At 41.9% G+C, this 12042-nt stretch overlaps 1 long non-coding RNA gene across 1 annotated transcript; it reads right to left on the bottom strand.

Moving 5' to 3' along the window:
• Positions 1–2588: 2588 nt before the first annotated feature.
• On the bottom strand, positions 2589–3315 carry LOC116530909. Its single transcript, XR_004260174.1, has 2 exons — positions 3031–3315; positions 2589–2707 (listed from the first exon to the last, which is right to left on the bottom strand). It is a non-coding gene; the product is annotated as an uncharacterized LOC116530909 (long non-coding RNA).
• Between the last annotated feature and the right edge of the window lie 8727 nt (positions 3316–12042).

The raw sequence follows: 12042 nt of genomic DNA, 5'->3' as shown, positions 1-12042 counted from the left end.
ATGTCATGCCAAAAAGAAACCCTGTGAATATCATAAATGTGAGGTCCTTAGTAGTACAGCTGTTAAAGAATTAGAGGGAAGTAGGAAACGATTTTCCCATAATTCCAAAAACAAAAGGCTTACAATCCCTATTGTCTAACCACAGTTCAAAATTAATTAGAAACTATCAAAAAGATGGCTTAAAAGAAATGAACCACCTAGGAATTTAATATTTTTGTGTGTATTTATGTGTGTGGGGAAGAAAGAAAATATCATTCTATACCACTCAGTATACTTTTTGATGCGCAAATTGCCATATCTTCAACCAGTAGTTGTCTCAAGTTGAGTTTTTGCTGTGATCCCACCAATAACTTGATAGCTTACTTGATTGTGGCTGCATAATTTGGTTACCTATGAAAGATGCCAGGGCACCAATTTATCATTTGTGTGTGTGTGTGCGTGTGTGTGTGAGACAGGGTGTCACTTTGTCTCCAGCCTGGAGTGCAGTAGCACAACCATAGTTCAGTGTACCCTGTTCCTCTTGGGCTCAAGTGATTCTCCTGTCTCAGCCTCCTGAGTAGCTGGGATTACAGTGTGTACCACCATGCCTGGCTAATTAAAAAAAAAAAATTTTTTTTTGTTTTCTTTTTTTTTTTTTTTTTTTCTAGAAACAGTCTTGCTATATTTCCCAGGCTGGTCTTAAACTCCTGGGCTGAAGTGATCCTCCCTCTTTGGCCTCCAAAGGTGCTGGGGTTACAGGGATGAGCCACAGCACCCAGCCTAACTCATTATTCTTGAAATCAATAAACCAGAGGAAAAATTGTCATTTAGTTTCCTTTTCCCATGTGAACCAAATTTCAGGGTAATCAGAAGTTCATCAAATTTGAATGGGTTTGGCCTGGCACAGGGGCTCATGCCAGTAATCCCAGCACTTTGGGAGGCTGAGGTAGGTGGATCATTTGAGGCTAGGAGTTCAAGAGCAACCTGGTCAACATGGTGAAACCCTATCTCTACTAAAAATAAAAAATTAGCCAAGTGTGGTGGTATACACCTGTAGTTTCAATTGAGGTGGGAGGAGCACTTGAGCCTAAGAGGCAGAGGTTGCAGTGAGTTTAGATCATGCCACTGGACCCCAGCCCGAGACTCTGTCTCAAAAAAAAAAAAAAAAGAATGGGTTTTTCTTTTTTAAAGAAGCCTAATAAATCCAGAAGGAATTATAGGATTAGAAAAATCACTGTTTTCTAGAACTTAATTGGATAATGTAGGTCCAGAAAACATGATCTTCAATGGGTACTACAACTAATAGGTGAAACATTTTATGGTGAGATTTTTCTGGTGGATTTATCAAGCTGACCACTTCTGAATGCTTTGATCTATTTTAACTTTAATAAAAATGGGTCTATCAGACAACATGCACTTCCTGCCATAATGCAGTAGGAGTCCGCACCACCATCTATGAAGCCTTATTGCTGGAATAATGAACTGAAAGAAGTGGAATAGATGAACAGTGTATGGTCATCCCTTGGCATACATGGGGAATTGGTTCCAGGGTCCTCCACTAATGGTAAAATCTGATGCTCAAGTCCCTTGTATAAAATGGCATAATATGTATTTGCATATTATCTATACAAATGCTTCTGTATACTTTTATCTTTAGATCACTTATACCTAACACAATGTAAATGTTATGTAAATAGTTGTTATACTGTATTTTGCAATTTGTATTATTTTTTATTGTATTTTTATTTTTATTAGGTTTTTTTTTTTTTTTTTGAGTATCTTCTATTTGAGGTTGGTTGAATCTGCACATGTGGAGGGCTGGCTATAAAGGGCACAAGGAAGATGCCAAACAAATCCAGAATGTGTGAAATTCTACAGAGCAAATTACCTGATTTCTTCAACTAACAGGTGGCATGAAAAATACAAGGGGAAGGGCAACCATTAACAGATTAAAAGAGACTTAAAGAGACATATCAACTAAATTCTGTATGTTGGCATTACTTGGATCTGGTTTGAACAAAACATAAAAAGCCATTTTGGAGACAGTGGGGGAAATGTGGACATCATTAACTAATTTTTTTTTTTTTTGAGACCACTCTTGTCACCCAGGCTGGAGTGCAGTGGCATGATGTCGGTTCACTGCCTTCTCCTTCTCCCGGGTTAAAGCGATTCACCTGTCTCAACCTCCCGAATAGCTGGGACTACAGGTGCACGCCACCACACTCAGCTAATTTTTTATTTTAGTACAGACGGGTTTTCACCATATTGGCCAGGCTGGTCTCAAACTCCTGACCTCGTGATCTGCCTGCCTTAGCCTCCCAAAGTGCTGGGATTACAGGCAGGAGCCACTGCACTCGGCAACATGGACTAAATATTAAATGATATTTACATATATTAATTTGGTTAGGGATGATGTCAATATGATTATAAAAAATAAAAGATCCTGTCTTAGAGATACATACTATGAAATGAAGATAGACACATTTGCATTAAAATATTACAGCAAAAGAAAAATAATTGGCAAAAAGCTGGAAAGGAAATTGGCAACATGTTGATAATTAAGTGGAGTGGTTTGTTCATGGAAATTTATTCTAATATTTCCACTTTTGTATGTGTTTGACATTTCAATAATAAAATGTTTAAAATCAAAACCAAAATTATAGACTACATAGAAATGAATGACAATGAGATGCCTACACATCTAACCTTGTCAGATACCGTTAAAGTTCTTTGTTTTTTTTTTTTGTTTGTTTTTTGTTTTTTGAGACGGAGTCTCGCTCTTGTTACCCAGGCTGGAGTGCAATGGCGCGATCTCGGCTCACCGCAACCTCCGCCTCCTGGGTTCAGGCAATTCTCCTGCCTCAGCCTCCTGAGTAGCTGGGATTACAGGCACGCACCACCATGCCCAGCTAATGTTTTGTATTTTTAGTAGAGACGGGGTTTCACCATGTTGACCAGGATGGTCTCGATCTCTTGGCCTCGTGATCCACCCGCCTCGGCCTCCCAAAGTGCTGGGATTACAGGCTTGAGCCACCACGCCCGGCCCTATACCGTTAAAGTTCTATTCAGTGAGAAATTAATGCCCTGTAATGTGCTAAGGAAATCTTATTTCTGGGCACAGTCCTCATCTTCTTCACTTATCCACAGCAGCAACACCAGGCCTGTGTCACACAGATGTATGTGTTGAGGGAATGAATTTGCATTTCCATAAGGAAAAAGGAAACAACAAAATGAAACCAATTCAAGTAAAGAACAGCCAAGTGGCTGGGTACGGTGGCTCATACCTGTAATCCTAGCACTTTGGGAGGCCAAGGCGGGTAGACCCGAGGTCAGGAGTTCAAGACCAGCCTGACCAACATGGAGAAACCCTGTCTCTACTAAAAATACAAAAATTAGCTGAGCATGGTAGCGCATGCCTGTAATCCCAGCTATTGGGGAGGCTGAGGCAAGAGAATTGCTTGAACCCAGGAGGCAGAGGTTGTGGTGAGCCGAGATCACGCCATTGCCCTCCAGCCTGAGTAACAAGAGCAAAGAGCAAAATTCTGTCTCAAAAAATACAAAAGATTAACAAAAAGTGTGTGTGTGTGTGTACTCCCTGTTTAAGTAAAAAATCTGATACTTATAAAAACTTTGATAATCTTGAAGATTTTACCAGTTAATTCTACACAGCTAAAATAATCCTTATAAAAATTAGATGAAGATAGCTTCTGAAAGTAAAATCTACACCACCTTCATTATGACGATTCTGTTCTTCACGATTCTAAATGAAGTATATTTACAATTTATTACAAAATCTTTCTTTGCTAATAGGTCAGTGTTTCCTTTTCCAAGCACCAAATACCTCCAGAAGGCCTGTGTTTGGGCCCTAAATTCAATATTCTCCAGAAGTTTGCTTCAAGGAATACTAATTCTTGATGGTATTAGAAAAAAAGATTTCTTGGGAAAATAGGCAAATGAAGCAAGGCATAAAACATCTACTTTTGCCCAGACACCGTTGTCTCATGCCTGTAATCCCAGCACTTTGGGAGGCCTAGGTGAGCGGATCACCTGAGGTCAGGAGTTCAAAAGTAGCCTGACCAACATGGTGAAACCCTGTCTCTATTAAAAATACAAAATTTAGCTGGGCGTGGTGGTGCATGCCTCTAATCCCAGCTACTTGGGAGGCTGAGGCAGGAGAATTGCTTGAACCCGGGAGGCAGAGGTTGCGGTGAGCCGAGATTGCGCCATTGCACTCCAGCCTAGGCAACAAGAGTGAAACTGTCTCAAAAAAACAAAAACAAACAAACAAAAAAACTACTTTTGAGGAATTCAAAATATCCATTATCAGTTTGTCAAAGATGTAGTAAAGACATTTTTATTTAACTGAGTGTATCTCAAATTTATTATGGAACTCTCAGTCCCAATGTCTGGAATAGGAACTGTTTTCATAGATGCTACCATAACCACAATGAATGTCTTCATGGATTTAATTTTAGACATTATGGTGAGTGGATGTGTTGGGCAGGAGTAAGTCAGGGCAATTTTTTGCAGCTCACATCGTGCTCTGAAAGTAGTTACCTGGTTGAATGGAGGGTTAGTGCTTTTCTATAGAATAGAAAATATGGCCGGGCGCGGTGGCTCAAGCCTGTAATCCCAGCACTTTGGGAGGCTGAGGCGGGTGGATCACGAGGTCAAGAGATCGAGACCATCCTGGTCAACACGGTGAAACACCGTCTCTACTAAAAATACAAAAACGTTAGCTGGGCATGGTGGTGCGTGCCTGTAATCCCAGCTACTCAGGAGGCTGAGGCAGGAGAATTGCCTGAATCCAGGAGGCGGAGGTTGCGGTGAGCCGAGATCGCGCCATTGCACTCCAGCCTGGGTAACATGAGTGAAACTCCGTCTCAAAAAAAAAAAAAAAAAAAAAAAAAAATTCCAGCCCAATCCTCAATATGTTTGTATTAAACACATTTAAATACTATTTTAAATGATGGTTAAGGACATAAATGAGTTTCTGAGGTAATAAAGATGCTATATTGAATACCATTTTGTGTATTTCCTGATTTCCTTAAAGAGTCAAGAATCTAAGGTGTTACCTAGAAATGAAATTGTTCATTGTAGGCTGTATACATGTTCAGCTTCACTGCTTATTGCCAAATTGTGGCTCCACCAGTTTGTTTTGAATCCCTTCGATCATTGAACATGAGCATTCGTATTTCCCTACCTCTGCTATCAGTCTCAATGTTTATTACACTGGGCTAGGCACAGTGGCTTATACTTGTGATCCCCACACTTTGGGAGGCCAAGGCAGGATTGCTTGAGCCCATGAGTATAATACCAGGCTGGGCAACATGGCAAAACCCCGTCTCTACAAAATTATTCACATGTAGTGGCATGTGCCTGTGGTTTCAGCTACTTGGAATATTCACATGTAGTGGCATGTGCCTGTGGTTTCAGCTACTTGGAAGGTTGAAGTGGACAGATTACTCGAGTCTGGGAAGTTGAGGCTGCAGTAAACCGTGATCACACCACTGCACTCTAGTCTGAGTGTCGGAGTCAGACCCTGTCTCAAAAAAAAAAAAAAAAAAATCCTGATTACAACTGAGTCAAGCATCTTTTCATTTGTGTTTATTGGCCAATCGTGTTTTCTTCACTGTGCTTTTTAATGATGCATTTGCTCTATTCCTTTTGCATTATCTCATTTATTGATTTTCAGGATTCTTAAAATATTTTAGGTATTGATCATTTTAGGTATTAAACATTTATAAATCTTGAATTTACCTTCTTTTAAGGTGGCTTGTGTTAAAATTGTGTTATGGTGTTTATTGTTTTACTGGCATTTTAACACTTAGATACTCTTAATTTTCAGCCTTACTAGATACTTCTTTTTTTAAAATTATTATTTTAGTCTTTTATGTTTTCTGCCATGCAGTCATGGACATGCACATAGAAATAACTTTCCTCAATATTTATTTATTTATTTATTTTTTGAGACGGAGTTTCGCTCTTGTTACCCAGGCTGGAGTGCAATGGCGTGACCTCGGCTTACCGCAACCTCTGCCTCCTGGGTTCAAGCAATTCTCCTGCCTCCTGAGTAGCTGGGACTACAGGTGTGCACCACCATACCCAGCTAATTTTTTTTTGTATTTTTAGTAGAGACGGGGTTTCACTTTGTTGACCAGGACGGTCTCCATCTCTCTTTTTTTCTTTTTTTTTTTTTTTTTTTGAGACGGAGTTTCACTCATGTTACCCAGGCTGGAGTGCAATGGCCCGATCTCGGCTCACCACAACCTCCGCCTCCTGGGTTCAGGCAATTCTCCTGCCTCAGCCTCCTGCGTAGCTGGTATTACAGGCACGCACCACCATGCCCAGCTAATTTTTTGTAGTTTTAGTAGAGACGGGGTTTCACCATGTTGACCAGGATGGTCTCGATCTCTTGACCTCGTGATCCACCCGCCTCGGCCTCCCACAGTGCTGGGATTACAGGCTTGAGCCACCGCGCCCGGCCGGTCTCCATCTCTTGACCTTGTGATCTACCCGCCTCAGCCTCCCAAAGTGCCTGAATTATAGGCATGAGGCACCGTGCCCAGCCCCTCAATATTTATTGTATTTGCATTTCTTATTGCAGTCACTGGAATCTTCAAAATAAAGTTGAGTATTAGGGTGGACAGTGGACATTTTCCTTATTTTCCCAATTGAATGGAAATTGCATATTATTTAAACATTTAGTGTAATGCTTCTTCTTGATTTAGGGTATATAGACCCTAATATACCTTATATATACCCTATATAAGTAGTTTTGTTCAGTCGCCGTTTTACTTGATGCCCAATGACTTAGGAGGCTGAGGTGGGTGGATTACTTGAGCCCAGAAGGTAGAGACTGCAGTGAGTTGTGATTCTGCCACTGTACTCCGGCCTGGGCCACAGAGCAAGACTCTGTCTTAAAAAAAAGAAATTAACTAGAACCACAGAACTTTCAGGAAAGTGATATATTTATGGCTAGTTTTTGTGTTTTTTTTTTTTGAGACGAGGTCTTGCTTTGTCACCCAGGCTGGAGTGCAGTGCTGTGATCTTAGCTCACTGTAATCTCTGCTTCCTGGGTCCAAGCAATTTTCCTGCCTCAGCCTCCTGAGTAGCTGGGATTATAGGGGCCACCACGATGCTGGCTAATTTTTGTATTTTTAGTAGAGACAGGGTTTCACCATCTTGGCCAGGCCAGTCTCGAACTCCTGATCTCAAGTGATCCACCCGCCATGGCCTCCCTAAGTGCTGGGATTAAGGGCGTGAGCCACCGCACCTGGCCTTATGGTTAGTTTTATTAGAGAAGGGATACAGGTTAGAATCAGCTAAAGAGACTCGCCAGGCAGAAAGTACAGGAGGGCTCCACACGTGGAGGAGCTTCCAGCCCTCCCCTCCCTGCGGAGTCATGGATGGCATTACCTCTTTCTGACTGCAATGTGTGACAATATGCAGTGTTGCCAACCAGGAAAGCTTCCCTGAGCTTTTAGTCCCCAGTTGTTATTGGGTCTTGATCACATCCCACCTAGGTGGCTGGTCATTAATCTTCAACTCCGCCAGGAGGTTCAGGCGCATAGCTTGAGTCTTCAATTCCTCCAGGGGTAGAAACTGACATGGCCCACACCAAAGCCCTCATTAATCACATTGTTAGATTGTCTGGTGGTCAAAGTCCCCAAGGAAACAAAGACATATCTACATTCCAGGGCCCTAGAGATCACCTACAAATCTGAAAACATAAAACATGCTCTTGCTTGTAAATAAAACTGTATATAGTCCACTCTCAAGACTTCTGTTAGGGGAAACAACTCCATGGCATCACACTGGGCTGCCACCAAGAATCAGTATCATGTAGGATTGATGAGAGCAGAGGTGTAAGCCAAAGTGAATTTTTTTTTTTTTTTTGAAACAGGATCTCACTCTGTCACCCAAGCTGGAGTGCAGTCGTGCAATATCAGCTCACTGCAACCTCTGCCTTCCGAGTTCAAGCAATTCTACTGCCTCAGCCTCCCGAGTAGCTGGGACTATAGATGCCTGCCACTGTATTTTGTAAAAACACAAAATTTTTGTATTTTTAGTAGAGATGGGGTTTCACAATGTTGGCCAAGCTGGTCCTGAACTCCTCACAACAGGTGATCTGCCTGCCTTAGCCTCCCAGAGTTCGGGGATTACAGGTGTGAGCCACCACCCGACATGTTTGACTGTATTCTCTTTTACCAACACACAAGAAAATAATGATGTCTTAAAGACTGCAGGTAGCTGAAAAAAGTATTACTGGAAAAAGACACAGAGTAAAAGTATCCTACTATACCATGGAATAGAAACAGGTCATTATTAATTGTTATTAAATAGAGACAATATCTGTTTATTTTATTCTATTGTATTTTCATTCTCCTTTCAGTCTTTCATGTATCTTTTTTTTTTTTTTTTTTTCTTTTTTTTGAGACAGTCTTGCTGTGTCGCCCAGGCTGGAGTACAGTGGCATGATCTCAGCTCACTGCAACTTCCGCCTCCTGGGGTTCAAGCGATTTGCTTGACTCAGCTTCCCCAGTAGCTGGGATTACAGGTGTGTGCCACCACGCTCAGCTAATTTTTCTATTTTTAGTGGAGACGAGGTTTCACCATGTTGGCCAGGCTGGCCTTGAACTCTTGGTTTCAAGTGATCTGCCTGCCTCAGCCTCCCGAAGTGCTGGGATAACCAGTGTGAGCCACTGTGCCTGGCCATGCATCTTTTTTTTTTTTTTTCTGAGACACAGTCTCACTGTTTCCCAGGCTTAGTGCAGTGGTGCAATCACAGCTTACTGCAGCCTTGACCTCCCTGAGTATAGGTGATCCTCCCACCTCAGCCTCCTGAGTAGCTAGGACCATAGGTGTGTGCCACCAGGGCTATTTTTTTTTTTTTTTTTTTTGTAGAGACAGGGTCTTCCTCTGTTGCCCACGCTGGTCTTGAGCTCCTAGACTCAAGGGATCCTCCCACCTCAGCCTCCCAAAATGCTGGGATTACAGGTATGAGCTACCATGCCCAGCTCATGTATCATTCTTTTCTTTGCTTTTTTTTTTTTGAGACAGAGTCTTGCTCTGTTGCCTGGCTGGAGTATACTCACTTGAACCAGGGAGTTGGAGGTTGCAGAGGCACAATCTTAGTTCACTGCAACCTCCAGCCCCCTGGTTCAAGGGATTCTCCTGCCTCAGCTTCCGGAGTAGCTGGGGTTACAGGCACATGCCACCACACCCAGCTAATTTTTTTTTTTTTTTTTAGTAGAGACAGGATTTTAGCATGTTGGCCAGGATGGTCTCGAGCTCCTGACCTCGTGACCCACCCCCATTGGCCTCCAAAAGTGGTGGGATTACAGGCGTAAGCCACTGCACCCAGCCTGAGTGTTTACTCTTATATGGATTCTTCCACCTCCACCATAAGTAAGACAGGCTCGAGGGAGGTAGAAGGAGAGAAATGCCCTTCCTCCAGGAACAAGGTCTGCGACAAGGTCCTGGTAAGGTCTTTCCCATGACACAGACTCCACCAATTTGCCAAAATTACTATTTAACTGTTCCTACACATTTAGGGCTCCCATAGCTTTTAATCTAGGCAAACAGATCTTGACTGTCTTGCTCTGAATTTGCCTGTCTCTTCACATTTCAGGGTGCTCGTTTGCTCTGCAACCTCAGTTTTCTAATGAATCCAAGGAAAGTTGATTTTCAGTTTGTCCAGCCTTTTTGTTTGGAAGGGTAACTTCCAAGCTCTACATGTCAGTGTTGAAACCTGAAGTTCTTGTTTTCAATCCTTTTTCTTTCTATTTTACAGATATTTCCATTAATCAACCTTCAAGTTCATCTGTCTTTCTTCCATCACATCCATTCTGCTATTGAGCATGTCTGGTGAATTTTTTTCAGTTACTGTTTTTCAGTTCTAAAAAAAATTTGGATACATTCTTGTTCTGTCACCCAGGCTGGAGTGCAGTGGCATGATTTGGGCTCACTGAAACCTCCACCTTCTGGGTTCAAGCAATTCTCCTGCCTCAGCCTCCTGAGTAGTTGGGACTACAGGTGCACACTGCCACACATGGCTAATTTTCTGTATTTTAGTTGAGATGGGGTTTCTCTGTGTTACCCAAGTTGGTCTTAAACTTCTGAGCTCAGGCAATCTGCCGCCTGTCTCCCAAAGCACTAGAATTACAGGCATGAGCCACTGCACCTGACCTAAAATTTCTATTTGGATATTTTTAACATCTTTCATTTATCTGTGGAGATTATTTATTTGTTTCAAGTGTGTTTTTTCTTAGAGCTTGGTTATAATAGCGGCTTTAAAGTCTTTGTCTAATAATTCCAACACCTGTGTCATCTCAGGATTGATGTCTTTTTATTATTTCCTCCCCATGAGATGACATTATTTTCTTCGTTTGATGTCTAGTAATTTTTTAATTGTATTCTGGGCATTTTGACTATTATGTTTCTCTGGGTCTTGATTTAAGTCACTTTTTGGTTTAGCAGGCAATCAACCCAATAAGACTCAGGCCACAATCTCCTCCTACTCATCTTCTGTGCTCTGTAATTTCAGTATCAGTTCAATTTTCAAAGCTGTCACAGAGCTGTTCCATGTCTATGCCACCCTGTGGCCAGTCTACCTGGGCAGTGTTCTACTCTGTATTTTAATTCTCAGTCTCAGTATGCTATTTAGAGTCAGATTCATGAATACACAGCTTGGAGATAACTTCTGGAGTTCCTAACTTTGTGGGATTGATTTCTTGAGCTTTATCCTCTCTGATCTCCCCAACACACTCCAACTTAGAGACCATCTCCTGTCTTCTGTATAGAAAGGTGAGGCCCTTGCATTGCTATGCCCTCTTCCCTTCCTTTACTTCCTTCTCTTTCCTTCCTTTTTCTCTTTTGTCTTTCCCTTTTTTTGACGGAGTGTCACTGTGTCACCCAGGCTGGAGTGCAGTGATGCAATCTCACCTCACTGCAACCTCCATCTCCTGGGTTCAAGAGATTCTAATGCCTCATCATCCCAAGTAGCTGGGATTACAGGCATGTGCCACCACATCAGGCTAATTTTTGTATTTTCAGAAGAGACGGGGTTTTGCCATGTTGCCCAGGCTGGTCTTGAACTCCTGACCTCAACTGATCTGCCCACCTCAGTCTCCTAAAGTGCTGGGATTACAGGTGTAAGCCACCACACCTGGCCTCCTTGCTTTTTATTCTGCCATACATTTCATGTGAACCTCCAGGACCAATCAGTAAGCAGAGAAAAACGCAAGATCATTCCCCTTATGTTCTTGGATTACAGTTTCTTCAATCAGAGAAGGATTTTTCTCCCTTGAGATTTTAGGCACCAGCCTGGTTGGTCCTACTGTCATCAGTATTGTTGCCATGAGATTGCTGGGAGCTTTTCTGGTATTTTGTGGTACAAAACATCTCATTTCCCTATGAAGATCTCTTTAGCAGGACCTTTTGTTTAAGCTCACTGTACTATCAATTGACAGATTTCTTTATGTATTTCATCTTCCAAAAATGTGTTGATATTTCCTATCCTGTTTTTATTTTATACGTTCTTTCCTTTACTGTCATTTTAATGAGATTTTAGAGACAGCCAAAATAAACACTGTATACAATCGCTAGTCTTTATCTCTTCTTCTGGTCCTTCTGTTCCTCATTTAGTTAGCCTATGTGTACATTCCAGTTTTATGTTTTTACACTTTCATTGTATTTGTCATCTATGTTGACATCTGAAATGTCTTAAGTTGCCTTTAAAAGCAATCAAAACTATGGATAACTGTTATTCTCAGTTTCTACCCATACTCAGAGGAGTTTCCTTCTCAAATATTGGGAGACAAGAAGACATTTCCATTTTGCATTTCTTTCTTTCTTTTTTTGAGATGAAGTCTCGCTCTGTTGCCCAGGCTGGAGTGCAGTGGCACGATCTTGGCTCACTGCAACCTCCCATGTTTCCGTGATTCTTCTGCCTCAGCCTCGTGAGTAGCTGGGACTACAGGCATGTGCCAGCACACCCAGCTAATTTTTTTAGTTTTTAGTACACACAGGGTTTCACCATATTGGCCAGGCTTGTCTCGA

The sequence above is a fragment of the Sapajus apella genome, unplaced genomic scaffold (assembly GCF_009761245.1).
Source record: "Sapajus apella isolate SASKATOON/1434 unplaced genomic scaffold, GSC_monkey_1.0 scaffold68, whole genome shotgun sequence".
Classification (NCBI taxonomy): domain Eukaryota; kingdom Metazoa; phylum Chordata; class Mammalia; order Primates; family Cebidae; genus Sapajus; species Sapajus apella.
This window is presented reverse-complemented; position numbering and strand designations above follow the sequence as displayed.